This window comes from Blennius ocellaris (genome assembly GCF_963422515.1).
Source record: "Blennius ocellaris genome assembly, chromosome: 1".
Classification (NCBI taxonomy): domain Eukaryota; kingdom Metazoa; phylum Chordata; class Actinopteri; order Blenniiformes; family Blenniidae; genus Blennius; species Blennius ocellaris.
The window spans coordinates 9,489,670-9,516,453 of record NC_137650.1 but is presented as its reverse complement, the minus strand read 5'-3'; positions in this window follow the sequence as shown (position 1 = coordinate 9,516,453).

The window sequence follows — 26,784 nt, the reverse complement described above, 5'->3', positions numbered from 1 at the left end:
AGCTGGCATATGAATACAATAATAATAACTATGTTGTTCTCCTCGTGTTGGTGACAGAAGTGAATAGAAATCATTGGCAAATAAGGGCAGACAGCTGTCTTTTACCTTACTGTACTTCCAGTGACATCAGGAAACATGGGAAATTAAAAGAATGTTGTTTTTTTTATCACTAAATCGACACAATGGAGAATATGTGTGTTATTGAGGGAAAGAGCTTTCATCCAGTCCCCATGTAGCTGTCTTACAGGTTCGACTGACAATGCGGCTGCTTTACACTGTCCTAAAATGACATATGAGGAAATGAAGCAGATGCTGACAGCCTTTTATCACTGATGCTGACACCAAGAATCATCACAGGATATGTAATGCTGTATATTTTTACTATCTGTAAAGGAAATGGCTGATATTTTCAGAAAAATAAGTGTTATTCCATGTGTGTCAAGATTTTTTACATTGGTAAAATGTAACTGTTAATGTGCATACGATACAGGATAAGGTCGATATATACTTAAACATACCTGTGGGCAACTCAGTGCAGTAAAAATACTCTCACTTGATTGATGTGAGCTACTGTTGGAACACTGTATGTCAGCAGCAGCGGAGCGGCAAAATTGTTTAACTCATGACCACTGGCTGGCTGAGGGAGCTTCCTGTGGCTGTGTATGTGAGGAGGCAGTGGGTCAGATGGAGCAGCTTCCTGCCCTCTGCAGAGCTCTGGATGCCTGCTGTGTTGGTCTAACATGGCAGGCCAGGCCTATTGTCTGCAGAGAGGATGTGCTTTGGTGTTGTCTCGCGTTCAGACTAGAACACAGGGAGAATGACGCACAAAAACCTGCACTGGCTGGACCTGCAGAGTCAGGGCGGCGCATGCTGCCAGTGGGACTTGTAGCTTGTCACGGAAATGTTCGTATTCAGAAATGTTTGAATGGGTGCTTGTCTATGACAGAAAAAGGGCACATTTGGAATGTGAGAGGGCTTTCTTATCATAACATAGGTTTTTTTTAAACTATATATTTAAAAAAAAAAGGGAGTTATGAAAACAGCTTATGATTCATATCTCTTCTATAATATAAACAGTGGAAAAAAACTTGATAAACATGCAAAGGCTCCAGACCTGTAAAACAATATTATTTGTTTAAACTTTCCCCCAAAAAACCCCACTTTTCCTTATATTATTACTTTTAATCTAATGATTACTCACTTTGTTTTAATGTATTTGTGTTCTTTTCTTGTAAAGCGCTGTGAACTGCTGTGTGTTTGGAGTTTGCATGTTGTGCCAACAAGTCTGTACATTAAGTTAAAATGGTTTTCTCCCACAGTCCAGTGCTCTCTGAATCTGATGAAGCGGTGTAAACAATAAATGACCTAGCAAAGGTTTAAAAGGTTTCAAAGTATTAAGGCCCTGCACATGGTTTGAACCAGCTTTGTCCATACAAAAAACCTTAGCTTCAATTTTCTTAAAATGTGTTTTAGCAAAATTAGTCATACATATTTCTTTTCATCATGATTTTGTCCTTTTAATAAGAAAAGCCTGATTTTGGTGTCTATGGGCCTTGGCAGTATTTTCCTGCAGTTTTTTGTTTGTTTGTTTGTTTTTTGTTCTATTGCCACAATTTCATTGAAGTGAGAGAACAGAAAGCCACATACATAAATTCTTTAAGAAAATGTTTTAAATTAATTAAGGACAAGGAAGAAGCAACTTAAAAGCTTTTCACACTAAGTAATTAACATATTGAATGAGAGTACTTTTATTCATTGAGAAATTGCAGAATCATGCTATTGTTTTGTTTTTGTCTAAAGTCTTACATTTTATCTCTGCAAAACAATCGACCAATGTAGAAATTAAGGGGATCAAATCAAAGTTGAAATCTAACACATCAGCGACTTAAATTTAATGGCAGTGTTTTATCAGCTATAATACTGTCACACTGCATGCTATAAATAAGTATTTAGGTTTGGATTGAAAGAAAAATTTAGAAAAATTGTTTAAATCATTGATACTTGCAGAAAAAAAAATTAGATTGCACATGTAAACAAGGTTTATCTTTTGTTAATAGAGCTATGAATAAAAAAGAATTCAGTAAAGCTTGCTGACTCAATTTAGACTTCCATCATTTCTAAAACGGTCAAACAGTGAAAGTATTTCTGACAGGCTGTCAGTTGTCAATCAAAACCTATTTTAGGATCTATAAAAAAGTTGACATTTTGATGAATTGCATTCAGCTTTAAAATAAAATCTTAGTTTCCATCACACAGGTAAGAGATCCCTGAAAAAAAAGCAACTTTTACCCATTAAATCCAGACCATGGTTTTGTTTTTCCTATGAACACAGCAATACACGCTGATTTCTCACCAGAATGAAATTATTATTCTAACTAGTATCGGTATAATAGTGTCAGTTTTAATGTAGTGGAAACATTTACCAATCACACAGAGCAATTATCCAGGCAGAATGATATAGGTAGACAGAGCTCAGCTCCCCAACAGGGCCAGTCACTTCCAGAGCTGTATAAGAAAACAGTTGGGTTTCATTCCGCATGCTGCTGTGCTCGGAGGAATCTCAATATTTATCCAGTTTGTCTGGCCGTGGCACCTGCTGAGGGAGACATTAGTCATTTGTAAGTATTAACATGGGCATCCCCTCCTTCCCTCATCTTCCTTGTCTCTCCCTCTCCCTGTCTTCCTCCCCCTCTCCTGCACTCTCACTCCCTCCCTCTGTGAGTACACTGTCAGTCATGTTGTAGCCTTTTAAATGTCATCCACTTACTGCGGAGAGCAGTCGCCCCACTTGACAGTTTTATTGGGAGACGTTGTGATGACGGTGATGAGAGAGAGAGTGAGAGAGAGAAAGGGAGAGGAATAAAAGTGGGGAGAAGCATCACTGAGTCAAATCAAATTAGAATAATCAGAGTGATGTGATTAATAGGAGTGCCATTGTGGGGTAATCATGCACAGCGATCATCACTGCGGTGGACTTCAAATTAGCGTGCCCTGCAGTGAGACTTTGATCTGGCAAGCATCAAATAAAGCCGGGCGTCAGGCTGTCACTTACTTAAGGTACACCTTCGCCTTGACGTCTTTTCGCCACACTAAAAATAGAGACGGGAGACAAAACGTGACAAAAGGCAGAGGTACAGTCGACAAATGATCGCGGCTGCTCTGTGTGGCACCTGCTACTGAGAGCCACCCAGGGAAGATCTACATTTCAATTTCTTGAGGTGGACTTAAAAAAATCTCTCGCATAGAGGTAAAAGGAACAGACAAAGCCGGGAAGCTAGAAAGGAAGACATCAAAGTGACACGAGCCCAAGTGACTTTTTCTCAGGTGTACATCTGTCAAGCCCAGTTGTGGCTGCTGCGAAAATCACCAGGGAGGTGTTTATCTTGCCTTTTTTCTTTGCGATTGTCAAATCTTTAATGTAAATCATCTGGATGAAGCTGAGAGGGGGTATGCACTTCATTTTCTCTGTCCCCTTCTTGACCTCGGTTATTGAAGTTAATCGAATTAACTTCAGATCTGATACAGGAGAAACAATAACAATAACAGAAAAACACTGGTTCTTGGTTGAGAAAATTCATTTCAGGCATAAAAAAAAAAAATTGCATTTTGAAAAGAGAGCAGGAAGTCAAAGCGGGCCTCATTTTGATGTGAGAAGAGAAAAAAAAACCCTCTTAAGACCCTGAAGGGAAGAAAAAGAGACATTTCGGAGGTGTCACAGAACATGTAGCTGAGTTTGTGGAAGCTCAAGTGTCATAGAGACTGTGCTTGGTCTCTGAAACATAGTGCTCGCCTCTCCCACCCCCGCTACAGGAATACTGACATTTTCATTAAAAGGTCACCAATCTTTTCATGTATTCACCTCAGCTTTTAATGTGCGTTGGAAAGGTGAGCAAGAGAATGAAGAGAAAAGGAGCGAGTGAGGGGAGGAGAGGGGAAGAGACAGGATTTTAGACATGGGCAGAGGTGAAGCAGAAACTCTGAGAGATACAAGATCAAAAAGGGAAAAAAGACCAAAGCGATCAGCTCTCAGACCAAGGTCAGAGCTATGAGGTACATATCCACCAGCTCTTATCTCATACAGATACCCAGCTTTGAATGACTACATGGTGAATAGTGCATAGCTGACTGGCCTTATAACTTGACGTGCACTTTGCGCTCCTTATAATGCCCTTGATAAATGTTGGCATTCAAAGCGAACTTTGTTAAAACTATCCCAAAACTCCAAAGCAAAATCCTACTCGCTCAGTTTACACATCCTAATTAAAGTCATTTGCACTATGAATGAACAAACCAATGCTAATCACCTTATCGGTTTTGCTTACTTCAAGGTTGTCTCAAACGCACCACACAAAAAGACAAGGCTCAAACAAACAATTCTAATGGTAAGCAAGTGAACCATAAGCCTGTGCATTTAAATCAGCATTTATATGTAAAATAATTCAGCATTAGCGTGTGAGGATATCCATTACGGAGCTAATACTTTGAAATGAATGCCAAAATAAAAGGAGGCCTTTTAGTTCTCTAATTTACTATGTCGACCGCATGAAGTTAAAAGATGCCCCCATTTAGCTGTTTAAATGAGGATGTAGAAATTTTTCCTCTGAAAATGGATTAAAATAATTTGGCGAGAATAATCATTTAAATAGCAATAAGGACTCAGAGTGTATCTATTGAGCATAAAATAATTTCAAGTATAAATTAAATAGCTTATTACTGCCTTTCATTTCCTTGAGGGAATCGTCTGCGCTCCTTTTTTCTCAGCCCCCTTGGTAGATGGGGTAATTTTCTTTGGAGGCTGGTGGAATAAGCGCCATGCAGCCGCGTGTTCAGCAGGGAAAGTACATGAAAGTCTCCTGTTTTACACAGTGGATCTCATTCTCCATGCTGTCCATATTTCTGTCTGTCTATCTTGAGACTAGTGCTAAAGCTCCTTAGTCTAACAGCGTTAGAAGAGTAAAAGAGGCCTCGTAACTGCGGCTCAACGTGATTCTGGAGAATAAATCCAAGTCTAATCTTTTATGCTTTACCTGTCAGAAACCCTTCACTCAGTGTGCCCCTGCATTCTTTTTACACACTGTCAATATGTCAGAGAATTGCTGAGATAGGTTAATTTCAACACCTGTCAGTTGATACGAGCACCGAAATGAAGTTGTGCAACGGACTGGCCTGGGAATGCATCAGAGCTGGAATGCGGCGTTTGGAGACTGGAGGTAAGGAAGCAGGGGGTGGACAGGCACTCGCTGTGTGACGTCAGCTTGGTGGCATGGCAGAAAGTTGAGGGCCCGGTTGGCCCTGACAGCTGCGTTTGCCCACAGTAATGCACCCCGCCGGCCGGGGCCAAGGCCTCTCTCCTGCTGTCAGCACACCGATCGGCTTTCATGGATCATCTCTTATCTGCCGAATCTGTCGTTGCAGAGGAGGGCTCCTTTTGGGGGGCTTTAAACCATGCTGCCATGGTTCACATGCTCCAAGCCCCCCTTATGGATACTTTGCTCACTCTCTTTCTGTCTTGCTGTCTTTTCTAATCCACATCCCACTCTCTTGCTTTCTTTATCACTCAAGTCTTGCTCTCAGATGCATGTCCTCTCTGTCATTCCATTTTTGCCCCTCTGCCGCTTGTTTACGAGTGAGCGTTAACGTGAGAGGCAGGGGATTGAAGATGAGGTGGGGGCGTCGGTGGTTGGTTGCAGCATTGCAGAATGAGGGAGGTGTCTGGGAGGGAAAGGCTTTTGTTTGTTTGGACAGATGCACAGGCCCATCTCTGAACTTCTGTCAGTGATCAAAGGAGCCGATGATGTAGAACAGATTCATGGGCCATGTCTTATCAGCCCTTGCTTCGGCCCTCATCCATCATCCTGAGCCCTCGTCCATCTCATTCAGATGACGGCACCCCAAACAAGGTGCATTAATCATAGCCGCGGCGCTCTTTGGCCAGGTGGCCCAGTGCCCTCCAGACATGCACACGGGCTCAGGGGGCTGAAGGTGTAACCACCACCAACTTCCAAGTCCCCCCCGGGGCGGCATTGCTCAGCAGGTCAGCTAATTTTTTTTACCAACGGCCTCAGTTGTTCTCTCAACAGGTCCGGAAAACCTCTTCAGAAATCTCATTTGATTAAAAGGAGAAATCACCCTTTGAGTGAAGTGTTAATAGAGCTGCAGAGACACATGAAGAGGTGCACTGGCGGTAAACACATCTGCAGTGAGTTGCTATATGCAAAATGCACCTATTGGCCTTCGAGTGTTGATACCCTTCAATATATATGTCCTGGTGCAGCAGTTACCCACGGTCACTGGCATCTTCCATTATTGATTTCAAATGGAAAGTGAGTCATTGCGCTTGTACGAGATGAAGGGGAAAGCGGCTTAAGTGGTTCTTTTGTGTCAGCAGGTTAAGCAAAGCGTTTCACACAGGCTTTTTACGGCGAGAGATACTGCCTTTGTGCCTGAAAAGACTCAACTTAAAACAAATGCCAAATGTGACACCAAAGGGTAATGGCTACACACAAAATGACTTGTTTCTGAAGAAAGCCTTGTTTGTCACACCAGGCTGTGCTCTCCTTCAAAAGTTTCAGAGGTTAAAGTAGGACATTGGTGGAGAAACTCTGTTAACACAAATTGCTACTCTTCATCCCAAAAATACTCAGTAATGTACTTCAGTTTAAATAAAACATAAATAAATAGTGCTGATGATGATTAGCTAAGGTAGGCCTATTAGAGGCTTATACTGCATGTGGCCAATATAACATTTACAATTTTGTTTGCAGACTTAAGAGATGATGTTAAACAAAAAGTTGAAAGTGCATAATTTCATGGGTGATTGCTGTGTTAGGAGACTCGCCTGTGACTCAACTGGAGGTTTCTCATGTGTTCCAATGAGTCTGGATCATAATGCGGGTTAGCAACAGCCACCTCAGCAAATTACCATTATATTGCAGGCCATGCTGAGTTCTGAAGAGGTGGTTATAGCAGTCTGAGAATGGGGTCGGGAGGTCAAGTGCCAAAGCATAGTGTCATGGAATACGGAGTCAAATGATGGAGCATGTGTGGCTGAAGAGCCAAGCAGATACCGAGGAGAGGGGAAGAAGCCAGACGGAGACACACAAAGTCAAAGTCACTTCTAAGGTGAAATCTTAAGCAAACAGATGTTGACAGGCAGAGTACAAGTTCATCCCAAGGTGAGGAGGCATAAACATTCAAGGAAGCCATCTCCCTTATGACTGGACAAGAGAGGCATTCAGACCAGACTGCGTGGTAATGAAACGGGGACGCACAATAAGCACCTATCAGCCAACTCAATATTTCTCTCATATTCCCCCATTTACGTCAGAATAGTTGCATAACCTTGCAGTTGTCCTTGGCCTCTGAACTGTTAATAAGCCTATTTGTTAAAATGACACTGGCAGGCAGCATAAGCTCGGTCCCCCTATTCCTCAGAGTGGAAGTCGGTTATCCCCCCCTCTCAACTCATCTGGCAGAGGTGAGGGGATATCACTCTGACTGCTGTGACAGCTCTACTTTAGCATATTCATGACGAGTAGAGTCTCATTTCACAGGTGTATTAAAATACCCCTAACCCCTTTCTCATAGGAAGCCTCGTCTCACACCGCAATGGCAAGATGCCATGCATGAAAATCGATGGGGGAAATATGTAGAAATATAAGCATGCATCAGAGGCTGGGTCAAGAACCTAATTTCACAGTGACACCGGAGGTAATTTGGCTCTCGAAATGTTTGTCAATTCGCCATTCATTTGAGCAGGCATGGCATTGTGAGGCCCCCGATGTGAGTGCAAGGTGGCCAACCTGAACGCCTGTATTTATGGTGCACTTTTGTGAATACATTACGCCTGTCACAATGAAATAAGTGACATACTTACATGCTGCGAGGAGTAAGTCCAAAGGGGTGAGCACTGGGCGAGGGAGAGATAAGAGGAGAGGTAATTAGTACATTCATCTTTTTTATGATATCATTTTTCAGACATATATGATCACAATGTAAATTAGAAATAAGGAGGGACCTGCAGAAAATGGAATTCATTTGGAGCGGGTCAATCGCCCTACAATAGCGGTGCTGGGAGGCCAGGTGTAATTTACGGTGGCTCCTGGCCCTCTCTCTCTCCTGCCATACACCTGGCAGAGCCTGATACCCTGCTGCTCCCCACAGCTGCTGGGCCTCCTCTCCCACAGATAACACTCTTGTCTCCAAATGAGATTCATTTACCGCACAGGAAAAGAAGGAAAGAAAAACGGAGAGGAGACAAACCTGCTCTCCCTTTCTTGCATCATCTCTCTCTCTCTCTCTCTCTCTCTCTCTCTCTCTCTCGATTCAGGACTAAGCACTTACTGTAATGGCATTCTATGGATTATTGATTTTTGATTTGGTTTTTCTGCTCGGCAGATGCCCCCCGTTTTAGCAGAGCCATTACCTCCGTAACGATTAGAAACAAAAAGTTAATTATGTAATTATAAAGCCAATAACAGCCTGCGCTGGTTTACCCTGCCTTAGTCGGTTTAAACATTATCTCTTGTGTGCACATCATAACAGGCGGAATGTGAGGAGAGGAGATTAACGCCTTGGAAAGCAGATGCGGAATTTAATTCTCCAGTCCATGGCTGCCTGGGAAACCATTAAGTAATCACAACATTCTCCCTCGATTAAATTCACGGCTGCCACTTTGCACACAAAGGGAAGGGGAAAAAGAGGTGCCTGCAAAGCGCTCCCATTTTTATTGACTGTAACGTCAGTCCCTGCCTGCAGGCACAGATGAATAAAACTGTTAAATAGGGTGCCTCAATCTGTCAGAAAATGAAAAGTTTGAGTGGGCAAAATAAAATCTAAGTAAAATAAAAAAGGAGGGGTATGTTGCGATGTGTTCGGCCCGATAAAGCTCACTCAGAGTAGGTGGAATAAATGGGGGTGCAAAGAAAAAAAAAGAAGATGCACTTGATATTTCCCCATTATTTTCAGTCATTTTACTCCCACCGCAAATGATTTTTGTCCCCAGCAGCTACAGATAAGGTTGACGGTGAGAGGAAGTGGCTGAATTGGACTTGGTTTAAATGGATTAAACACATAGAGAGAGGCACACGAACATGGGCTTACTCACTGCCGGGCATGCACGCGCACTTATATGCATACATGCAGCCGGGAGACACGTGTATTGACAACCTGGAATGCATACAGTAAGTGTGACTAATTACTTAAGGATGGATATGTGTGGAATTAATACGGCCTTGAAGAGATATTTATTTAATGTTACGCAGTGAAGCTGGTTGAAGCACCCCTAGAGGGATAGAGGTCAAAGGGGCGCTCTCCTTCTATAAACGAGCACTTAAGGGCAGAGAGAGGGTCCTGCTTTGATTAATTGGGTAATTCATTAGTTTGGTTAAGTCGTTTAGTGAGATGGGTGAGATGAGGGCCTATAACCTGAGGGCTCTTCAGAGCAGTAGCTACAGACAGGGAGGAATACTGTGGCTAATGCAAGATAACAACATCAAATGAACTGTGAAAAAATACACATTTAAACAGCCGTGAGCCATGAGTGACTGCGCTTTCAGGAAAGATGATCGACAAACAAAGGCTACACATTGACACACATAAAACACAATTGCCCTTTCATATTGTGTGAGTTCAAACACGTTGAGTATTACGGTCCAGCAAACTGTGGATGGGTGTGCCCTGTGAGCTCATATTGACACACTCTAATCCTACATGGAAGTTCAGGTATCTGTTACGGACTTTGTTGCTGAATGGGGGCTTGTATGTTAAAAGGGCAATTCCGTATGCTGTATTTAGATGAGGTTTATTTTGAACTACCTGTCATTATGTACCCCGCTCAACACGGGTCTTATGGTCTGATCACTGAGGACGTGCGTACAAGTGTGTAAATATGACACTGGGTTTTTTTTTTTACAGCTATATTTACATGTGCTTCTTTAAAAGTACTTTCTTGAATGTCTCAAAGCCTCAGTCAGACATTTGACACACATTTATAGGCGTGCGCACACACACACACACACACACACACACACACACACACACACACACACACACACACACACACACACACACACACACACACACACACACACACACACACACACACACACACACGCACACACACACACACACATCTGCATATGCACACACACTGAGTCACACGCCCAGCTTCTTTTCAGATGCATACAGAGCCCAGTGTGAGTGCCAGCCTGTTGCTAAACTCCTCCGCTCCTGTCCATCAGCCTCTTCCCAGGGGCCTGCAGTCGTACCCCAGGGGCCTGGGGCCTGAGCTTCCCCCAGTCCCTCTACGCTGGTGCGAATGCCAGGATCGGGTTTGGGAAAGGCAGGGGTTTTTTTTGTGTACAGTGGACAGCTGGTACATTCCAGATAACAGCTGAATTTAAAGTGAGTACAGCCAGCACGAGCTTTCTCTTTTGTCTATCCTTGCCTATTGATGAGCCTCTCAATCAGGCCCAACTGGTTTGTTTCTACAAGCATTCACACAATATCATAACAGCACTGGCAGAGAATGGCGAGCATTGTGTCTCATTCCTGTTTCGACCTGTTCAGGCTTTTCAAGCGTTTTCGGTGCAACACCGAACAGTGAATGAGCAAACTGGAAGGATGAATCTGAACAAAATGATCAAAATCCAAGTACACTTGTCAGTAAATTCATTGATCAGTGCTGTTCATTGAGAAATATTATGAATGCAAAACCTCAATTCCAAACAGCTGCTACAGGATGTTCTTTATAGCAAAATAAAGCTGAATGCTTAAATACGCCGGCAGTTTTTCAGGCGCATTCTTCAGTTTCTCCTGGTACTCTCAATACACACTGAATAAAATGCAGTGATGAAAAACATTTCTCCCCTGTAAAAAGCTTTTTCAGCTTTATAAAGCGGTATGATGAGTGTAGCAGACATTCTCTATCTTTCAGCAGCTCCTAAATTCCTCCAGGACCCCTGTAGCTTAGTTCAAACATCCCCCACCTGACCCACACCTCCTCTGGCTCTCTGGTTCCCTGAAACACTTGGTCCCATCGCTCCACATTGCAGGAATCTATCCGGCCAAACCAAGATGTTTCCTGACATTTCATTTCCTCATTACACTGCAAATAATGAAATGTTTTTACATTTCGAACAGACATGGTCAGACGGGCTATTCAGACAAGTGATTGATGAGCAAGCGCACAGCGTACGCCTAATATGGAAACATGCAATCACGGGCGAATTAATATAAGTGCATGCACAAGCAAGCACGGTCAAGATATATAATGCACACACACCAAGCATGTGACATCAAGAATTCACTTTCTCTAAAAAGCTGAATTCCTCCTTGAGTCTCTTTTGAACCAGGTCAAAGCCCCCACCCACAAGCCCCGGCAGAAAGGATGGGAAAACTAATGACTACAATGGAGTGTTTGCATTTTTCTTGGGCCCTGAAAAACACAAAGAACAAGGCCTGTGACAAGCTCCATTATTTGGTTGCTCTGCCAGTAAGGAGACAGCTCCTGCTGGAGAGATGAAAGTGGAGGGGGGTGTGTGTGTGAGGGATAGGGAGGACAGAAGAATGGAGAGTGTGTGAGTGTGAGTGTGAGTGTGAGTGTGTGTGTGTGTGTGTGTGTGGGTGGGGGGTTATGTGAGTGGGGTGTCAAGAGGGCCACGGAGATGGCAGGTGATGAGGACGGTCCCGCCCTTGCTGCCATAACCCATGTCGCGTGGAGCTACGGGCCCATCAGCACAAAGACAAATTATCGCAGGGGGAATTTCACGGACAGGAAGAATCTGTCACCTAGTGGAACCCTCCCTCTTAGGGACTTCACACAGCCATTATGAGCTTCTTTAAGGAGGGAAAATTCACTGAGAGGCCGGCGTCCAACACCCCTAGTGCCGAGATGGATGGGGAAGAGGAGTTGTGGGTCATAAGTTAGAGGGGAGTTGTTTTTCTTTCACTTTTTATACTGCCTGATATACACTTTGAGGGCCTTTCACTTCTACATTCTCTTATTAACTGCTATTTAATTGGTTATGTATGGAAAATTGATCATATTTAATGTTAATTGATTATTATAATATCAGATTTTTTGTTTTACTTATACTATCACAAATATAATGCCAAACTACATATATATGAACATTTTACCAAATTCAAATAAGTCTATTTCTTATTATATAAATATATAATAAAATATGAAAATAAAAAAACTTAGTCTACAGTTGCATTAAAAATATATAGTTTGAAAATATTATTGGCATATCCTGAATAATTACAATAAGTCTTATATGTCTTTATGTGTTTTAAGTGGCCTGAGTTAACCAGAAACACTGATTTTCCCTACATTAACATGAAGGTCTTATTGAATTTAGAGTCACTTTCGGTATCCACAGACTGGAAAACATCTGAAATGTCATTAATGAAAACATACTTGATTCTAATTACCAAAATATTTTCAAATCCAGATTTCACCAGTTTTTAAAAAACAAAACATGAACATAAAAAAAGAAGACCAATATTAACATTTATTAACAGTTACCACACATCTTGATGCCATCCTGTAATGACGGCAATATATATCTTGGAAAATACAATATGTTTGGAATCATGTTTTTTTTTTCCACAATAAAAATAGATAACTATATATTTAAATATTATAAATATACTGAATATTTCATCACAATATGCGGCTATTTTTCTGATGATGGAGATAGAATTGATAAAACCTGAAGACTTCCAAAGCATCCAGCACTGTTACAGGAAAACTGGGTTTGAGGTGGAGGTCTTGGGTCATTCAGTATGACAACAACACAGAGGGAGAACAGAAACAACGGCCCAAGAAAACTACAGAAAAAGAAACATAAATAAGCAATATTTTACTGACCTGTAATCAGTCCTGAGCTGGATCTAACTGCAAACCTTTAGAAAGACCTATGCTTTGTCACTGTGTGAATTGAACTGAAAACCGTCAACACATTGAATGAGTGAAAGAAACTATTAGCAGACAGGTGCAATATGCTACTAACTGGCTGGAGGAGATGTTTAGAGGATGTCAGTGCATGTTTGGAAAAATGAACACACTGATATTATTCTTGTCCAGGGGATATTGTATGTTAGCAGGCTATATATATTTAACGTTTCAATTTTATTCTATTTCTGTATTCTAAATTATACATATAAAAAAATCAGCCTTGTGGTGGATGTAAACCCAGTGAGCAGATATGAATACAGGCCTGCACATACTGTAAGATTTGTCCAAGTTTCGTGTTTGGTACTTGAATTTGGTGACGTGACCTTTCCTGTCTTGTAGCACTCATCAGGATAGCAGCCTCTCGCTGCCTTCACTGCTGGCACACTGCCTCACAGAACTTGGAAAGAACCCAGCATGCACAAGTAAAATCCTGCAATAATAAATAATACCTCTAAATGGGGTATTATGAGTACTTAAGAGTGTTAGATTTATAAATTAAGACTTTGTGTTTAATTGGCACCTCCCTGCGAGAGTTAACAGGGTGTTGAATGTGCACTTCACGGATAAACCTAGCATTAAGCCTCGAGATACACAGGCAACAGTTGTTGGGAAATGCAGGCAAAAACCCAATGTCATGCGTAGAAAAGAAAGGCTGTTTCAACAAGAGCGGAGCCGGAGGTGATCCATTTATTTTTTTTTTTCTTTTGTGATATTAAAAATGTGCTCTATAGAACTTGTACTTTCACCCTATGCGGAAATGCAAGTACAAGGGACCTTTTCACTCTTGTGAGAATTCCCACTCCTTTATCCAACATATATATCATCACTAATGTCAAGAACAAAGTCACACAAAAGCTTTAAAGAAAACGAATAGGATAGCCAAACATGTTCAAGGATATTTCACCTGGAAAGTGTTTTAAGCAGGGACTCAAAAAACACAATTCTCCCTTCTGCTGTGTTAAAACATTAATAGAAATGTAAATACTGTAGCTTATATTTACCATTATGAAATACTTACCACTTGGACTGTTCAAACTGCATTTGTACATTGTTTTTGTGAATTAATTCACTTCTTCAGATGCAGGCAAACATATGTTTGTTGCATGGTGAGATCACATGCACCATCAGAAGGCGCAGCCCCCCCCCCCCCCCCCCTTCTTTCTCACTGTGTCTGTATCATTCATGAGACCACAACATGTGTAATCATGCTCAATATTTTATAACAGGCTGTATTACAACAACTTATTCTCATTCAGAGTGTTCGCATGTATCCAAACATCTCATCCAATAATAGGAACAATGGGGCTTTAAGTTGTTCGTGGAAAGAAGCCACATCTATTGTGTTCAAAGATATTACTCCAATTGAACCATTATGACATCGTCTTTTAAATTTGTCTTGGCCAACACAAAAGACCAGTGGCCCTTTAACAAATGTGAAGGGGATTATTCTATCCCTTCAACGTCGAACCCCGCAGCCTTTCTCCTCTCTTTCACACAGGGGCATGAACTTGGATGGGTCCTGCTTTCCCCCCTACCGAACACCACATTTTAAACACACAGTCACAATTGGCTGGATTAACCCACTCCCTGCTCACCTCCCCACCCGTGTGTAGAGCCGTCCTATGGACTCCACAACCCCGACCATGCTGGTAACCAGCAGAGGTGCATGCTAACTGGATCACGCTCTGTGAGTAGTAAAAAAAAAAAAAAAAAAAAAAGACAAGTGTCCCTAACTTTTCTCATGTCACTTTCTCTCCCAGCCCCCAGTGTGGATGAGTATAGGCCTCACTTAAAAGAGACTCCTTTGAACTGGATTCATGGGCCATTTGCATAAGCAGATTTGGTTGAGGAGAATGGAGGGGTATTGCGACTGGTCATTAATATGCCAGCTAATTCAGCACATTGTAAGCCCATTGATGCTTCACTAAAGGGCAGTTATCCCATTGCCATTGTTTAGGCCCGAACCAGTCTCAGCAGTTGTTACAAATTACAGACTTAATTGATTTAAAATCTGACATAAACCACACAATGAGGGGAGATATGGCAGCGGCAAATGATAGAGCAATTCCGGGGGACTTTTTTTTTTTTTTTTTAACACTAATGTTAACGTCTGTCTAATAAATGAAAGGGTTTGCAAACAGCTGTGTCTGTGTTTGTGCAATAAACATCACAAGCAGATGCTTCGCCACTCAGTGCGACACAGTTTATAGCACCGCCACCATAAGCAAGCATTCGTGGACTCATTTTCAACAGATTTGTAAAATGACGCCCATCAATTGCATCTCTGGCTACGAGGTCTGATTTTAATTCAAGTTGCCTTCCAGAGATAACATGGAGCAAGTGATTAGCATGGGACTGTTTGTGCTGTCATGACTCAGCCACGGTAATGCACACTTCACATTTTTACACTCAGCAGCAATTAGTGGCTGCAACAAAGCCTGACCAAAAATAAACATTGCAGTATTGCATACTTGTTACTACAATAAGACGTAATCCCTGGGATATGCTGAACAATATTAGCTTTTCAATTACTCCGCAGAGCCATTGAGCGACGCTCTATTGAAACAGACAGCGACCCCCATCACGCACACGAACACGCACACACACACACACACACGCGCACACACACGCACACACACATGCACGCAGACACACACGCTGTCTTCTATAGGCTACTTAAGCATGCTACTTGAGACGTGAGAGCCTTATATACGTCACAACGCAGCAAAAACACCAATGGCTCCTCACTTCCTGCCTGCCCACTTTGTTTATAATACTCGGTTTCCTCTGTTTCAGTTGGCACCATTTCACTGATGCAAAAAAGGTAATGGCTAGAGTGTGATAAAGCAGGGAGGCAGGAGAGGAAAACACATGATGCAATAACATTTGGCAAAAACCAGGGTAATGTTGAGGCAATTATCATCATGCTGGTAGTGCTAATGATTACACAAATGCAAAAAATGGTGATTATGGTGACGACAGTGATAAAAACAACAGCCACTGCGATGATGAAAGCAGTAATGGTGGGGATGTAAGAGAAGGATGAGGGCATTTCTCTTGCTAAGATGTCATCTCTTTTGTTAGTCCCCGACTCACTCTTCAGCCATTGCCATTGTAAGTAAGTCCTTCAAGGGGTTTGTATGCTGAGGTGGGTGGGTGGGGACCCGTCGTGTATTCCTACCCCCCCTCCACGGGACTCTCTTCAATCTTCTGCCCCTGATAGGGCCACATCAAAGCTGGAGGAGCTGTGCTTTGTGGGGCCTTGGTCCCTTGACTCTCAACATGTGGTTTTGTGGCTCTGGACATCGGCACCTTTTAACCCATTCTGTCGAGATTAGGCATCGCCTTCAATTGGGCATTAGTGAAACTATAGTAACCAATAAGAAGCTTGTCTCTGAATGGAAACTATGTATCTTGTCGCAGTGGAGCTGTCGGAACATCACGATCCCAGACAAGTTCCTCGGCAGGATTTTGGCTGCCTGGATGGGGGCCCCCTTCTTTTCATGCCATGACATCAAGTAAACTCCTTACACGCACGCACGCGCGCGTGCCTGCACGTACACACTTTTTTTTCCACCAACCAAGGCACTGTAATGCTAATTTATGTTCAATGCAAAGAGGGGGGGAACACATTGTTTTCCACAGGGCACAAGCATTTAATAATCAGGGATTTTTTCTTCTCTTTTTTCATGTGTTGCCTGAAACAGTGAGTGAGAAAATTGGTCCAAAATGAATAACCAACAACAGTTTAAGAATAGGGAGGAGGGGGGAAGAAAAATTGCTGCACATGATGACTAAGGGAGTAGGGCTTGGAAGCCTGGGAAATAAACAGGAACTAATAGACCGGGTCTCTGCAGCAGTTCTTGGCTGGCACAACGCTGGTCCTGCAGAGAGAGGAAGGGCAGGGCGGAGGGCCAGGCAATGTCGTCGGCCCCCAGCTTCATTAAGAGGTGCAAACACAAATCTACAGCACTGAGGCCTAGGGCTCCATCAGTCAGATCCTGGCCTTAGCTCGGGCTTAACATGAGCTAAAGACTCCAGACATCACACACTCATTAAAGCCAGGCTCCTGGAGCAACTGTCACTGGCGAGCAGCTCTCCAGCAACTGCTCTCTCCAGATTCCTGTTGAGGAGGATCTTCACACATCCCCAGGTTGGCTCCCTCTGCTCCAGCACCAGTCAGCAGCTTGGATTAGTGAGGTTACCATAGTCAAAACATTTATCCGCAAAACAAAGCCAGTCTGCCCGTTGTTTGCTGAACTGCTGAATGTCTTTGCAATCAGGAGTTGACTTACCCGAACAAAAGGAGTAAGTTTTAGATAGCTCTCCCCGACTTGCTGTCGACTCTGTCTCTCGGTGGGCACGTGATGTGATTTGCTGTTACACGGAAGCGAGATAGTGACTCTGCAAAGCCTTGCTAATGCCATCAAATATACACATCATAGCACTGACACTTGGCTGGTGCTTTTTGTCTGTCCGTTTTGTTATAAAGCCCCAGTTACAGTGTTCATTTGATGCTGCTCAGTCAACACAAGTCTCACACTGGCTCAGGCGGAGCAGCGAGAATCAGCATGAGGGTGGATTGATTTTTGGCTGGGTGCGGACAGTGAGCGAGGGACAGTGGGCCTCCAGACAGAAGCTTGGCTGGACTGTGTGAAGACTGGAGCCTTCTGTGAGGTTGCCTGCCCCACCACATGGAGTGCTCCAACAGTGACCCTGCGCAAACTGGCAACTGCCAACCGTCTGCTTCCGTCTGCTTGGCATATTTGGCCATTTAGTGGGCGCTTGTGAAGATCAAATGGGTTAAGATCGCCCCTCTTAGAGAGCGGGGAAAAAAGAACATCAAAAAGGTGTAAATTTCACTTCCCCACTTTTGATTAAGTCAAGCATGAAAAGAAATGTAATACTCTCAAGTGGCAAGGGTTTACACTATTGATGCTGTTACTTCTGCTTCAGGAGGCCCAATCAGCCGACAGGGAGCTGAGTAAACTCGCCCCGAGTTTTAGAGGAGGCCAGATGGAGGGCTTTTGCTGTGCCTGAAAAGACAGCTTAAGAGCTCGCCTCCTCAATCCCACTCAATACTGACTGTGTGAAATCCTGGCCCTGGCTAACCCCCCAACCCACCCGCCTTCTCCAAAGCTGGTGGCTACCACCATATGGGCTTGTTTAAAAACTCCCACAGGCTGGTACAAAGCACAACAACACAGTTTTCATATCAAGTACTCTCTCAAAGAGGCCCCCCCTCTGACTCCTTCCCTTCTGATTCCAAAGGCTGTCACGGGTTCTGCTCTGATTAATAGTTGGTGTTGGCCGTCTGTTTTGGCAGATCATTTTGTGCGATGATTAATATGAATTTGCCAGCTCAATACAGATTTCATATGTCACCAAATGAGCTGCTGACTGACTGTATGTTTGCCTTTTCACCTGCGAAACAACACTTCCTAAAATATGGGAGAGATATTAGCAGAGTGACCCTCCGGAGTAACATAGCACCTTCTTGCTAGGCTTTGTTGCGACAGCCTTTGACAAAGCAAAAGTGAAGTAGAGCAGTGCCCCTAGTAGTATGTGGTGGACAGCGGAATGGAATGGCTTTTGTAAAGACTTAATAGAATCTTTAACCGTTCCAACAATCCACTCCCATGGAGTTGCATTAAGTAGATATTGTAAAGGGACAATGACCTAAATAGCTCAACATCAACCTCATTAGGCATGCAGGCAAGGCCTGGGCCATTTCATGCTGGAAGCTATTGTCAAGGCTCACCCCAGGTAAGCATTAAATTGCAAATGATACCCTGAAAGGCGGAGAGGAGAGGACAGAAAGGGAGAGAGAGTGAATATTGCAAACACAGAGAAAATGGTTCTCAGGACAACAGAGAATGAAAAGGCGGTTGGAGGAGCTGCTCTGACCGTAAAAAATCCAATACATCACAGCTTTTGGGGAGCAAATTCCACTCGTCTCCTAAGTGTCTTATTTGTAACCAATGCTGAGCACAGGCCTGTGCAGTGCGCCCCAGAAAAAAAAAATAGAGAGGGAGCCAGATAGAGAACCTAATGACAGACTGATAGCAATTACTTGTGCCCGTCAACGGCTCCTCTCTCACCCGGCATTCCAGGGGAAAATTAGACGAGTGGGAAAAATAAGGGAGGGGAAAGGGATAAAGAGGTTGAAAACTGTTAAGATTGAGTCCGGAGAAGTAGTCTCCCTGGTCTCTTTGCACTGTCACAAACTTTCCAGCAAAGTCTATCTCTCAGCAAATCAATAGCCGCATCCACTGCACCAAACAATCTTCACCTAACGACCCCTTGGATCAACATGTTAATAAAGGGGTCTCTGAAGAATAGTTTTGAACTGCAAAGTGCTCTTGTGAGTGACATTAAAAGATGCTCAGAAACGGGAGGTGTGCTCCCCGGCGGAACTGCTCTCTGTCACCCTTCCTGGTGAGAAATTGTGCCTTTGCATATTCCTTGTCACCGGTGGCATAAGTGAAAGGACCCCTGAGGACAGTGTTAGTCAGAGCACGCCTTGTGGAGTGGAGTAAATTAAAGCAGGGATTAGGGCAGGGGAAATTGTGGATGACAAGCAAGGCGGTGGCAGCCACATCAAGTGCTCTTTAGGCCCATATGTCTTCATGAAGCGCCACAGTAGGGGCCAGTAATGAACCCACTTCTCAGTACTTAAGTTTATTCAAGTTGAAATACACAAAGGCTCCTCCTCTCTCTTTATATCTCTCGGTTCTTCCCCGGTTATGGGGAGCAGCAAACCCACTGGAAATGTAATGTAAACACAAATACAGTATATAGAAATTGTGCACAGTATGAATGCGACATAACTTGTTTAGTAGATCTATAATTTATGTTCGTATTAACCAGTCACTCACAAAATAAAATACTTGGATTCACAAATTATTTGAATTCAGATCTTAATTGTTGGAATGGGACAATTACAATCAAACATTCTATGTATATTTCTTGAAGTTTGAGATAAATCCACAGAAGATCTTAGACTTATAAGTCTCTGGGCTGCAGATGTCCTGGTTGTGCATGACTGGCTATTGGGCAATTAAATGATTCTACATGATCCATGCAATACAAATGTATTGCTTTAATTTAGATGTGGACACCTTTTCCCCTCCTAATCTGCATAGATCATGCTTTTGGGTGTAGATCTGTTATCACTGTGATAGTTAGCTTACATAAATACGTTCACTCAGAGTTGAGCTTTTATGAACACTATATGGATAAGAACTTATGTAATTAAGTCAAAGCAAAGCTGTGTGCCTAGTTAGTGAAGAACAGATCACTCTGTTAAACCATTACATTGGGAATTGTCATTATCAGCTATAAAAGCCGAAATACAGGTACATGACTGGTAAATACACCTTTGTTGGTAAGAAGAAGTATATTATTGTGGTGTAAAACAGAGTTTGACTTGTTGCTTGACTCTCTTTCTCTCTCTCGCTCTCATATACTTGTTTATATATATATATATATATATATATATATATATATATATATATATATATATATATATATATATATATATGTGTGTGTGTGTGTGTGTGTGTGTGTGTGTGTGTGTGTGTGTGTGTGTGTGTGTGCTGAATATTTTGTGTATGCAGAGATGGATTACAGGTGCCTGCATGGGAGTTACTCTATGGCAAAAAGTTACCACCAATTTGGTAACTGGCCAACTATGAAGTTGTCCCAACTGTTGTCCTGCTATATATCCCATTCTTCCATACCACTGTATCCAACACAAGGCCACCTGACACAAGAGCTGATCCCACTTAACCATGGGGAAGTCATCAATACACCAGGGGGCACAGAGAGAGACAGGCAACCACACTTTTATACCAACAGGCAATTTTAGAGTCACCAATTGTCATCAAGTGCCTGTTTTTAGACTGTGGAAGGAAATCGGAGTATCTGGAGAAAACTCATACATGAGGAAAACATGCAATTGCCACACAGAAGAGGCCTAGACAAACTTGCTATGAAGTAGGGGTGAAAGCCACAACACCACCATGCACCTGTTATATGTTATGCGGACAAATACCTTAATACTTGCCAACTCTGCAGATTTAAAGAAGTTGATGACATAGTTGTGATTTTGGACAAGTAATGTCACTTACACCCTAAATGTCATTGGCATTGTATCTATATTGTAGTCCTGACTAGCCTGCATAATAGTAACTCATTTCATAACCGTTTGTGTGGCCGATGGTGGCAAAACAAGCTCGTCCACCGGAAACCGAATTTGGACTGTGTGAATATCTATTCGGAACAACTGCTGTTGCAGAAAGCTCAAGTGATTTGCATGCACCACTGTTTCAACCATAGCTTCAGTAAAATGAATATGGTGTAAGAAATCAATATGAAAAATCCAACAAAAAATGGAATCCTGGCATGTCTTCTTAATACTCGTCCTTCCATTGAATATTAATGCAATAAGATTGAATCATTGTATGGCATAAATTTAATTGTGGTGGGGGGGGGGGGGGACTGAAAAGTATTAATATTCTTAAAATTGTTAAATATGTAAATAGGATTATAAATAGGATTATTTTATTAATAGGATTAATAAAACAAAATACATCCGTTATCTTGCATGTTCTTTATTTGACTAAAACAAATTGGAAGGTGCATTTTTGATTAGATGATTGAAAAAAGTAGAAAAATAACTACAATCTTGCTGAGTAGTTCAACCCACAAATTTTAAGAGGTTTTTTGTTTTGTTTTGTTTTGTTTTTTTAATGAATGGAACTCTTTGTGTTGGAAACTGAAAGTGCAATGCCAAACTATAGCCCCAATGATGAACATGCCGGATAAATAAACTATTTTGAATGTGGGCTGAAGTTACTGTAATAAATGAGTTTCAAAAACAATTAAGTCAACAACAGCCGACAAATGACAAAAACGATGAAGCAGTAATGGAAATTTCTACTAAATAGTGAATACCAACTCAAAGTAGTACACGTCTTTATAGTTTACAGCTTCATGTGAAACAGAAGGTTTTGCCTTCCTATTGATAAAGTGTACTTGGTTAGCACCTATTTTAATAAAAATATGCAAATCATAATTGTTTCAAGTGAAAAATCCCTGATTCTTTTGAGAAAACACTTTTTATCCTATTTTATCATATTCTCGCTTTCATGCTCTAGTTCTGTGAAATTGTTCTCTTTAAACAAACAACAAACACAAACTGGATATTCTGCATAAAGTTGAGAGATACCCCAGAGAATACTTTGACACTGGTTAATCCTTATTCTCTACGGTGAAACAACCTCCAACTTTAATCTTCTCCCAGAAACAGTATGGGACGTATTTACCTTCAGGGCAAACAAAAAAGGCCTGTGAGTCAGTGTGTTACCATGCAATTACAATATAATAACATACATTTGTTGTTTAGGTTCCTCCAGCTCCACTGTGGGACCATGTTGGTGCATTAATTAGTGAGCTGCTCATGTTGTGGCCCGGCGACTGTTAACATTTGAAAACGACTCTCCAGCCACTGCGCTCCCACAGATAAATATCCTCTGGCTAGTCTATGAAAATATCAAAAACAATTGTGACCCAGTAAAAAGGAAAATGTGGTGACACCAGCTGAGTGGGAGGCGAGAGCAAGCATGCTGGGAAATCTAGACGCGTTCAAAAGCTGTGTTTATTTAGGGAAAATAATTAAAAATCCTGTGTCAATTTGTTTATTTGTAAAGACACAGATTTGCTTATTGTGGTTACAGATACCACAATAAGCGCAAGAGCACAAGAGATGAGGTGTTAAAAATTTATGTATTTTTGTTGTTATTTTACTACTGGTGGATGTCCTTGTTGACATCTCCCTGTAGTGATTCTTATTGGATTGTGGGAACCCTCCCTCTCATCCTGTATGCAGACACAGTGTTAAATCTATGAGCAAGCTCAGTGGGAAGTAGCCAGTGGGTGCTCTAATGAAAGTCACTCTGGTGTCCTACAGAGAGGTCAAGCTTTTACACCTGGCCATAACCACATGGGGCCACGCTGCATGCGTGGCCTTGGAAATGACTGTCAGATAAGGAACTGCATAATTTAGATGGTGGGATCACACCAACAGCAGAGTACGAGGAAAGAGACACTATCAGAAAAGGGGATGATGTATAAAGTTTTTGTTGAATGGTGAATAAAGACAACTTGAATAAATTCTTCTGTGTCCCTCAATACATCAGACATGGATGTGTGTGTGTGTGTGTGTGTGTGTATGTGTGTGTGTATTGTCACTATCACACCAGAGGATGGCAGAGTGGCTGATGAGTCTTGGCTTCATGGAGCTCTGCTCCTGGCTGTGGCTGCTTTGGATGCAGAGGGGGCTTAAACAGTGAGCTTTGGGCCCCATTAAGCACTACAAAGCCTGCTTATTTTCTCAATTCCACACCTCCTTTTAAATCATTCTGCATTCTATGAATTGTAAGAAAGAACAGCAAAGGCAGATAAATCCAACTCCGACTGGCATCACATTTCAAAGGTATCTCAAAACATATTCAGGAGATGTAAGTGACAGTTCTGACACTAATTCTAAGAATCTAATAAAAAGGAGTGTTTATATACGTATAAGGAGAATCCTTCAACTCCATTCAAATGATCAGATCGGACAACCGTGCAGGAGCGGAGAACAGGTATAATCACAATCACAGGACATTTTTCGGGAGGATCTCTTGAAGCAACACTGCCGAGCACAAATGGTTTCTTTAAATTGTGTGTTGTGGATTTATCAACTGGCTACGTGTGACCTTCCAACGGTGCACAGATCTGTAGGCAGCTAACTCGTGTTCTCAGTTGCATGCATCTGTCCATCTGGCCACCATGCCCAGGTCTCTAGCCTCCACAAGCGGCCGGTGCAGCTCGACTCCATGCGTGGCCTGATCCTCTTGGCAGCCAAAGGTGCAGCACGCTAATGAAGAGGTAATGAGCCAGCGGATCCCCGCGATCTGCACGGGGGCCACAGTGCAAAAGTTTACGTTCCCAGGACATGGAGGGAGAGCATGCCGAACAAGCTGCAGGATGAAAGCTGGGCCTGAGTCGGCCGCATAGATCTACAGCCACAGAGGGGATTACAGACACCTACTTCCAGCTTAGGCTGGAGTTTTTGAAGTTTCGGCATAGGAGGGGAGGGATCCCTTTGGCAGAGTCCTGTTTGATTCTGGTGGGAGTCCGTCTCTAATCCCCCTTTCCCGTTCTCACCTTCTGCCTGATCCACTGCAGCCTCTCATCCCCGTGGTCCAGGATCATTATCCACCTTGGCCAAGGGGCTCCCCCTCATTAATTTCCCTAAGCAGATTACAGAGTGTGCGTTTGTTGTTGTTGTTTGAGCCATCTGATTTGCCTAAGCCCTTTGTTTTTTCATCTGGTTTACACTTTAATGCCCCCCGAATGAGTTTCAATGACGGGGGAGATCAACCTGGCCCACTGGCAATGCTGCGGAGAACTTAAGAGAAGTGAAGCGAGCCTGAGGGGCTGGAAGGAGGGAGGAGTGTATCTCACTTCTCTCTCCAGTGCAGATTTAGATGTTTTGAAGAGGGAGACAAGTGTTGATTTAACCTCAGCTCATATCCTCAGAGTGGAGCTAAAGACTAAATGGGAGACTGGATCTATGGCTGCAATCACATGACCAATCAGGACCACAGGCCTACTGTTAGCTCCTCTGGACTGCAAATGACTCTACTGCTGAGCCAAACTGGGCCAAGCTGTCTCCTAACAGCCAAATACCCCTCTGAAAAATGAACCCTTGGAGTGAGGCAGTCGGCTGGCAAGCCACATGAACTCCACTCTGAATTTTGGGGCTGTTTGTACAATCTGGAGCTGGAGGGGAAAATTAGTTTGCAATGACCGCTTGGTCACTCTGGTCATTCCATCTTCTCCATGTGACATCTCATTAGTAAGATGAACGCAGTCAGACCTGGGTCCAACAGCACTTGGCAGTCCAGTACGCACTTCCGTCTGACACACCTCTCACACATTATTATCAGCTATTAGCCACAGAGAGCTATACATTACGTAATTAATCCAGCATTTCAAAATCAAAGAAGATGCCGGGGTGCACTGACTGACCCGGGACCGGGTCACACAGCAACATTTTAATTCTCTGCTCTCTTTATTTTATAGCTTAAGTTAAAGCTTCTTTCAAAACTCTTTGTGAGTCTTTTTTTTTGGGGGGGTGTCATAAATTGTTTTGCTTCCATCCACAAGCACATAATTACAAACAGGGGCAATGCCGTAAAGGATCAAGGGTGAAAAAAGGGCAAAGTAAGCACACAAAAAAAATATCTACAATCACGCAAGTATCTGACCCAACCCCCACCCAGGATCCACCAAGTCCCTATCTGCAGCAAACAATTCCATACAATTAATCTGACAAAGCCAAATGTAATTGATTGATAAGGGGCCGAAGCGCCGCCACTAACCTTCCCAGGTTGCATTTGTCTGGAAGCACAGACGGACAGTGCAGATGTCATCAGGCCCATCAACGGGGGCCGGACTTTATCAGGCCCGGGGATCAAGGCTAGTCCGTTTGGAGGGTGGCCAACATCACCCGGAGAGCGAGAGCAATGAAAAGGAAGCGCTAATGGGACACAGTTGTATACCTCATCTCCATCTAGATCTAACAGACCAGGCCAGTCCAATCTTTAAGGTCACATCTGACATTACATCTGTCCTTTTTAAAAAAAATATCTTGTGACATATTGTGCAACTAAAATGTTACTTTTTCCTTAATTTTCTTATAACTTAGTTTTCGTGCTGTATACGTACGCTGCAACAATAGTTGTACCTGCTTTGCCCAGAGTGAGAATGGTGACTGAATTTGGAGGAATAAACGAAGCTCTGTTTAACCTCTGATGTCCACTGATCTGCACCTGGAAAATGTTGTGGCCTGTTCAGTCACGACCTACAATTACCGAATGCTGTCTGTGTATATCTTTTCATTGTAGGGTCAAAGTGGCATGCTGAATCACATAGAATCTGCACTTTTAAATGGCAGCTGAACCTAGGAATTTGGTCTTGGTTTAGACTGGGACATAAAAGACACAACAACATGAGAATAAACTGTGATTTATGTACACACAAGCAAAGTATTTGTATACGGCTCCCACTTGTCATAATTGACCGTCTGCAGCTGACTCTGCGTTGACCACATCCTCACTTTATGCTGGCTTGTTTGCTCAACCTGGTTTGCATGTTGCATGAGTAATATGGCTTGTTGTTATCTACCTAGAAACTAGACAAAATATTGTTTTAGGTTTTATACACCTAAGGGAGTTTCCGGATACCATAATCACGTTTATTTGATTTTCAATTTAGTGACATGCTGTGAGGTTCACGGCAGGTGAAGCAGTGACTTTTTCATTGTCAGAGGTGTAAACACAATAGAAGAGCTGAAATGTACCAGTTTGAACACTTACTACTGAAACTGCAGTGTTTGGGGCATATTCATGCAATCTTAATCTGCCTTCAGAAATCTATTCACATCTAGGAATGTGCCCATTCCTAATGTCCATGGGCTCATGCAAAAAAAAAAAGAGTCATTTAAAAAAGTATTTTTACCATTTCAAAAAAGTACTGTGGTTTACTATGTTCATAGAAACATTATTGAACTGAGGGGAATAAAACAATAATCACATTTATATTATAAGCTACTATAGAAATATTGAACATTATTAAGTATTATAAGCAGGAATACTTGGATCTACAAATTATTTTACTGAAACTGTTACAAATGGAACTCTTTTTAAACATTTTATTGAATTCAAAATTATTACACACCATCTCATGTTGAAGTGAAAATCATAAAT